This window comes from Hyperolius riggenbachi, chromosome 1, assembly GCF_040937935.1.
Source record: "Hyperolius riggenbachi isolate aHypRig1 chromosome 1, aHypRig1.pri, whole genome shotgun sequence".
Classification (NCBI taxonomy): Eukaryota; Metazoa; Chordata; class Amphibia; order Anura; family Hyperoliidae; genus Hyperolius; species Hyperolius riggenbachi.
The window spans coordinates 182,298,193-182,304,192 of record NC_090646.1 but is presented as its reverse complement, the minus strand read 5'-3'; positions in this window follow the sequence as shown (position 1 = coordinate 182,304,192).

Below are 6,000 nucleotides of genomic sequence, written 5' to 3'. Positions count from 1 at the left end.
TCGGCCGATCATATAGGTTGCTCATGTATGGAGGAGCTGGGGAAAGCCCACAGTGTGGGCGTGGCTTGTTATACTTGGCGCATAGGAGACATCCTGGAGCCTACACATGGGGAATCCGACTGAGTGGCTAGCGTTACCCTGGTGGTGTTTGGAAGCAGGTACCTGTTAGCTGCAGGATGCCGCAGTGTTGCTTAGCTCATCCACGACAATCCATCTGGAGAGGTAACCTTAATTGTCGCTGAACAGTGGTATTGTGGTGGATGTGCCTTTACCCAAGTTGCCTATAGAGTCCAGGGGGTGGACTGGTTCTCCTTGGAGTAGGTGAAGATTGAGTACTTAGAGCAAAGAGTCAGGACTGTGCTGGAGATATATGCCTGGCATGTTTGCAGTGTTTGAGAGCAGAAGCCTTACACAATACTGCTGCCCACATGGTCTATATTGCATATGGAACCTCAAGAACTGACTCAGCCCTTATGGTCCATCGTTTTCTTTCCCCAGCTCATCCATACATGTGCAACCTGTATGATCGGCCAATCTGGACAGTATTGCATGCATGTGTGTGGCATGAGTGAGTGTGGGCCATAAGGAGCGCTCCTATGGATGGCCTAGCGTAGTTTTATGGGGGGTTTGTTGATGGTGGGATACAATTTTTGGGGTACCGCATGTTTTTGACCAATAAAGGTTTTTCTATTTTTCTAGTCTGGCCTCTTTTTCTTATAAATTTGGCTTCCCAGGTATCTTTTAGCTTTTCAGGCTGGTTTCACATTGCGGATTGGCGGTACCGATGAGGCACGCTGGCCGCACCGCCAAAAACAGCCTTCAGGGATTACCGTGCTAGTACGCCCAAATCACTCACTGAGCCCTGCTATAGCCGTAATTCCTATTACTGCCTATGGTGGCGCCGGCTGCGCCAAAATCTCCTACGCTGGTTTTACAGCACTCCATTAGAACTCTTTACTGAAGAAAAACATGCAGCCATATATCATACTCCACCATCAGGAAGTGCAGCTTGCTTAGAACACAGAGAATACAGAGTGAACACAGGAAATAAAAATCCCATTCAGATCATCATCGCATTTTACACACAGTGGCATCTTGTGGTTGCTTTACTATACTGCAGTTTAGGAAATAATCCTGTTGATACTCCAACACCCACATCACGATTTTTCCTGTGACCAGCGATTTTTGCGCAATGAGCGTCCGTTTCTGTGATTCTGCAACCTGGGTACGTGAGGCGATTAACTGAACAATGTTTTGCGATGTGTGGTGGATCGGATCTTTAAGATCCCTGTGTGCACCCATTGTGCGTTGTCGCATGATATTGTGTTCCCGCAGGTAGGAAGATGGTTCGTGGAACGCTCATTCATTCAGTTGCGTTGCTGTGGGTTACCCGATCCATCCTCCGGTGAGTACGGGACTTTAGAAGTATGTCCCCATCTGGGAGAGATTCCCTTACTTCTCACAGGAATTGGGTCATTATTTCCAAAAAGACAGAGACAGCAAGAAAATAAAAATTATTATAATTATTGTTGTCAAAATTCCCAGTTAAGTTTAAACGTTTCCTCATTACCTTGGATCTTCATGCCCTGGTGACTTGAAACTGTTTCCAGAGAATGGATTTCATTACTTGGAACTTAAACTTTTTTTTTAGGGAAGTCCCTTTCAGTAAAGGGGCATTTACTGGTCATGTTTATCTTGTCATCCACAAACAGAACCTCCCTTCACTACACGCTCTCATTAGAGGCACACATGTGTGCTCAGCCAACAACCTTCACGTTGTATAACCAAAAAACAGGACAAACATGTTGAAAATAACATTCACTCATGAAGGCCTGATAGGGCACAGTGGTCTGTACTATGTTTGTATCCATTTGCTCCACTGCAGTAAGCAGAATGCAAATTTGGAACGTGTACGATAATTCCGGGATTGACAACAAAGCAGATGCCAATGGAATCGATACAAGCTTATAAAAACGATCAATGGCTGTTCTCTCTAGGCTGGTCATCGCATACATTCCTGCACTACTCACCTGTCTTCGATCATCTAGAGTCCCCTGCCACTGTCACTTGGCTCCACTGCATGGGGCGCTCGGCTGGTATACAGATACAGATCAGGCTCTTATTGGATTGAAAAAACAAACAAAAAGAATCTTCCCTAGCAATGGCGAGGATTCTCATTGGTCCACCACTCAGTAAACCAATGACCATCCTCCCTAAACAGCAGTGGACCGGATGACAATGAGTAGTGTGAATATGTGTCGACAGACACGTGATGGGGCACAGCGTATCCACTCAGGATATGCTGTAAACTCACCGTTGTGTATCTGGTGTAGATGAAAGCTAGCCTAAATGACATAGTGACATAAGCAAGCACTCAGTGAAGCACTGCAGAAGATCTCAGCACTATATAAATATGCAATAACAAATAATAATAACTATAAGGAACTGAGCGCACTTATGTATATCTGTGCAACTGTTTTTTTTTCAGCATATGTATCACTAACCACTTCCAGACGGCAGTGATTGAAATCTACATCATGTTTGGAGGCTGTTATTCCTGCCAGGGCGTAGATTTCACCTCCTCACCACTGCGCATTCTTGCCACTCTCGTCGCTCCTGCTGATCTCGTTGCTGTCTCTCTGCCGCAGCTCACTGCTCTGCCATCTCTGACAGCAGAGCTCTGTGAGTCGGTCAAGTGCCGATTTAATTGACCCTGACCCTGTCATCAATGTGAGCGAATCCCATTGGATACATTGATTACATGATCAGGAGCCAATGAAAGCAGCTCCTGACCAGCTCATAGAGCTCTGCCATCATAGTGAGATGACGGATGTACAGGGTGTACGGTGGAAGCGGTGATTCGGCAGAAGTAGACAGTTTTTGGTGCCAGCGGTCTCTGGTCCTTAACCCTCCTGGCGGTATAAAAAAATCCGACAGGAGGCAGCGCAGCAGTTTTTTTTTTTTTAATTATTATATCATGTAGCGAGCCCAGGGCTCGCTACATGATAGCCGCTGCTCAGCGGCATCCCCCCGCCCGCTTCGATCGCCTTCGGCGATCTCTGATCAGGAAATCCCGTTCATTGCCATGGCGACAAGGCAGGATGACGTCACCGATGTCACCGACATCGGGACGTCATTGGGAGTCCCGAACCACCCCTCAGCGCTGCCTGGCACTGATTGGCCAGGCAGCGCACGGGGTCTGGGGGGGCGCACGGCGCGACGGATAGCGGCGATCGAGCACGAGGCGGCAGCGATCGGTGTGCTTTGCTAGCTGTGTTCAGCAAAAAAAAAAAATTAAACAAATCGGCCCAGCAGGGCCGGAGAAAACCTCCTGCGCGGCTTACCCCGAACTACGTTCGGGGTTACCACCAAGGAGGTTAACAGGCCAGAAACCGCTGGTACTGGTACTGAAGGAGTTAAAGTAAATCTGAGTACCTCGGGAGGGGCTTCTGCATTCTAAAGAGGCTTCCTCTGTCCACATATGTCAGCGGCTCTAGTGCTGGGACCCCTGAAGTGTGGCATCCCTGTGCATGCGCAGTAGCAGCATCCCGCTCATGCTCTGGCAGAAATAGCCGAGTCCGATCAGGTCTGTGCTACTGCGCAGGCCCGCTCTTGCCGTCGCAGGCAAAGAAAGCTCACATCTGCACAGTAGCGCAGATCTGATCCAGCACAGCATTTTCCAAAGAAAGCCAAGCGGGACGGTGCGAGTGCGCCTGCGCAAGCTGTGGACAAGCATCGACAGGCTCTTTTTCAGGAGTCCCAGCGCTGAAACTGAGCTGCGGAGGAGTATGAGGGGAGCGTCTTTAGGATCCAGAGGCTTCTCTCTCCTGAGAAAAATACCCTCTAGGGACACTTTTTTTTTTTGCTACAGGTACAGTTTACTGTGCTGCTGTAAAATGCACAGGCCCTATGTGTGAATTAACAGAAAAAATGTTTATCCTTTCACAGTCTCATGTGAATAATTTCCTAGGTTGTTATCCCTTGGCCTCATTTCCACTCTCATTCTGCGCACAGCTCAGGTAGCCATGGTGCTGCACGATTCTGCATTGCATCGTGATTCTCCCAGATGCGCCTGCAATCTAATTCATTTATAATAATGAGCGGGTTTGCTGAGCAAAAAATGTGTGCAACCATGCGTTGTGATTCCACAGTGACTCACACTGCATGTATGGAAACATCACACAGTGCAGTACTTTCTGATGTCCCTGCAATCTTGCACTAGTTGTGTCTCCAAAAGTGCAGCTAAAATCGTGCAGATGGAAATGAGCCCTGCATTCACACTATGTACGCTGTTGCTTCGCGCTGCGATGCTGAATGTGAACACACTGTCCGTACAATTGTATGGGCATGTTCACATCTCATTGATAGTGTAACGGGTGACCTTATCCAAATGTACTTTCTGCAGTTTCTGGATAGCAGGTGCGTTAATGAACAAATTACCATAGCATTCTTCAAGTTATGAAACAGTTTTGCACATTATAACCTGCAGAATGCTTGCTGTAGTCTTATCATGCCCACAGTGAGATCTGAACCAAAGAACAAACACATCTTGGAGCTGTAAGCTGTTCCTTATATTCATTTATAAGTTTCAAACAATCTTATACAAAGATAGCACAATATAGAACATAGTAAAAACAGTGGCTAACAGTAGCATTCGTGGGTTAACATCTCACTCAAACAAAGGAGTATATTGATCACATATCATAGTAGTGATAATAATCGCTATTGTAGACACTGAACATTTACGGTATATCACGCTTTTCTCCTGGCGCAGACTCAAAGCACCAGAGCTGCAACCACTAGAGCGTGCTTTATAGCCAGGAGCAGTGTTAGGGAGTTTTGCCCAAGATTTCCTCACTGAATGGGTGCTGGCTAACTGAACAGGAAGAGTCGAGATTCAAACCCTGATCTCCTGTGTCAGAGGCAGAGCTCTTAACCAGTACACTATCCAGATAGTAAATTATCAAAACAACATACATCTATGTTACTCAGCAGATCCAAGGCACCCAGTGCTCCCAAACCCTTTGAAATTGTGGCGTTAAGACGCTCATTCAACATTATGCTATGTACTTTGTCTAGCACACGCTTAAAATGGAGATCCCTCTGTCGCTATTGGGAGGCAATATACAGTATGTCTTGGTGGCTGCTTCCAGAAAGTGAACCAATGAACTTGTGCCGGGCATGTTCAATTTGGGGTCTTTAGTGAGGGATATTTTGAACATTTTTCCAACAGCACCCTGCAATTTTGACCATATTTTAACACCGGGCATGACCACCAAGTATGAAGAAATGTGCCTTCCACCTTACAGCCTCTGAAACAAATGAGGAGTACAAGCAATGAATCCTTGAGGGGACAAGATACGTCCTATGTACCACTTGAAGAGAAACCTCCATATGAGTCCTCTGCAAACTTCTCTTACCCAGTATCTCTACACACTGGGACCATAGTTCATTGTCTAAGGTACAACCAAGATCTTTCTCCTGTAATTTCATAGACCTCGAATTATCCTTTGTAAGATCTTGTTTTAGGATAGAATATAAAAAAGTCAACGTGCCTTTGCGGAGAGGGTCTGATTTGCAGAGTGACTCAAAGGAAGTGTTTTTGTCACTTCCAGTGAACAATATGAGAGTGTTTGAGAGTGTTAACACCAAATTTAATGCTAGGTGCACATGATGCAATTTCCTGTCAGATCGAAGGGTCAAATTGATAACTTCCAATATGTCCAATCTGCTCCCGATTGATATCAGGATTCATTTTCAGATCACTACTGCACAAAATTGATACCGTTATCGATCGCGAGCAAATCGGACATGTCAGAAATTATCCTGACAAGTGCATTTAAGTGCATTGTGTGTGCATTACACACCTGCTCCCCATTTACACCTTAGACCAGGGATGCCCACACTTTTTGGCCCGCGAGCTACTTTAAAGTTCGCCGATGCCAGGAGATCTACCGACGTTTTAAAATGCACTGCACCCTCCCCCCCCACCCCCGGAAA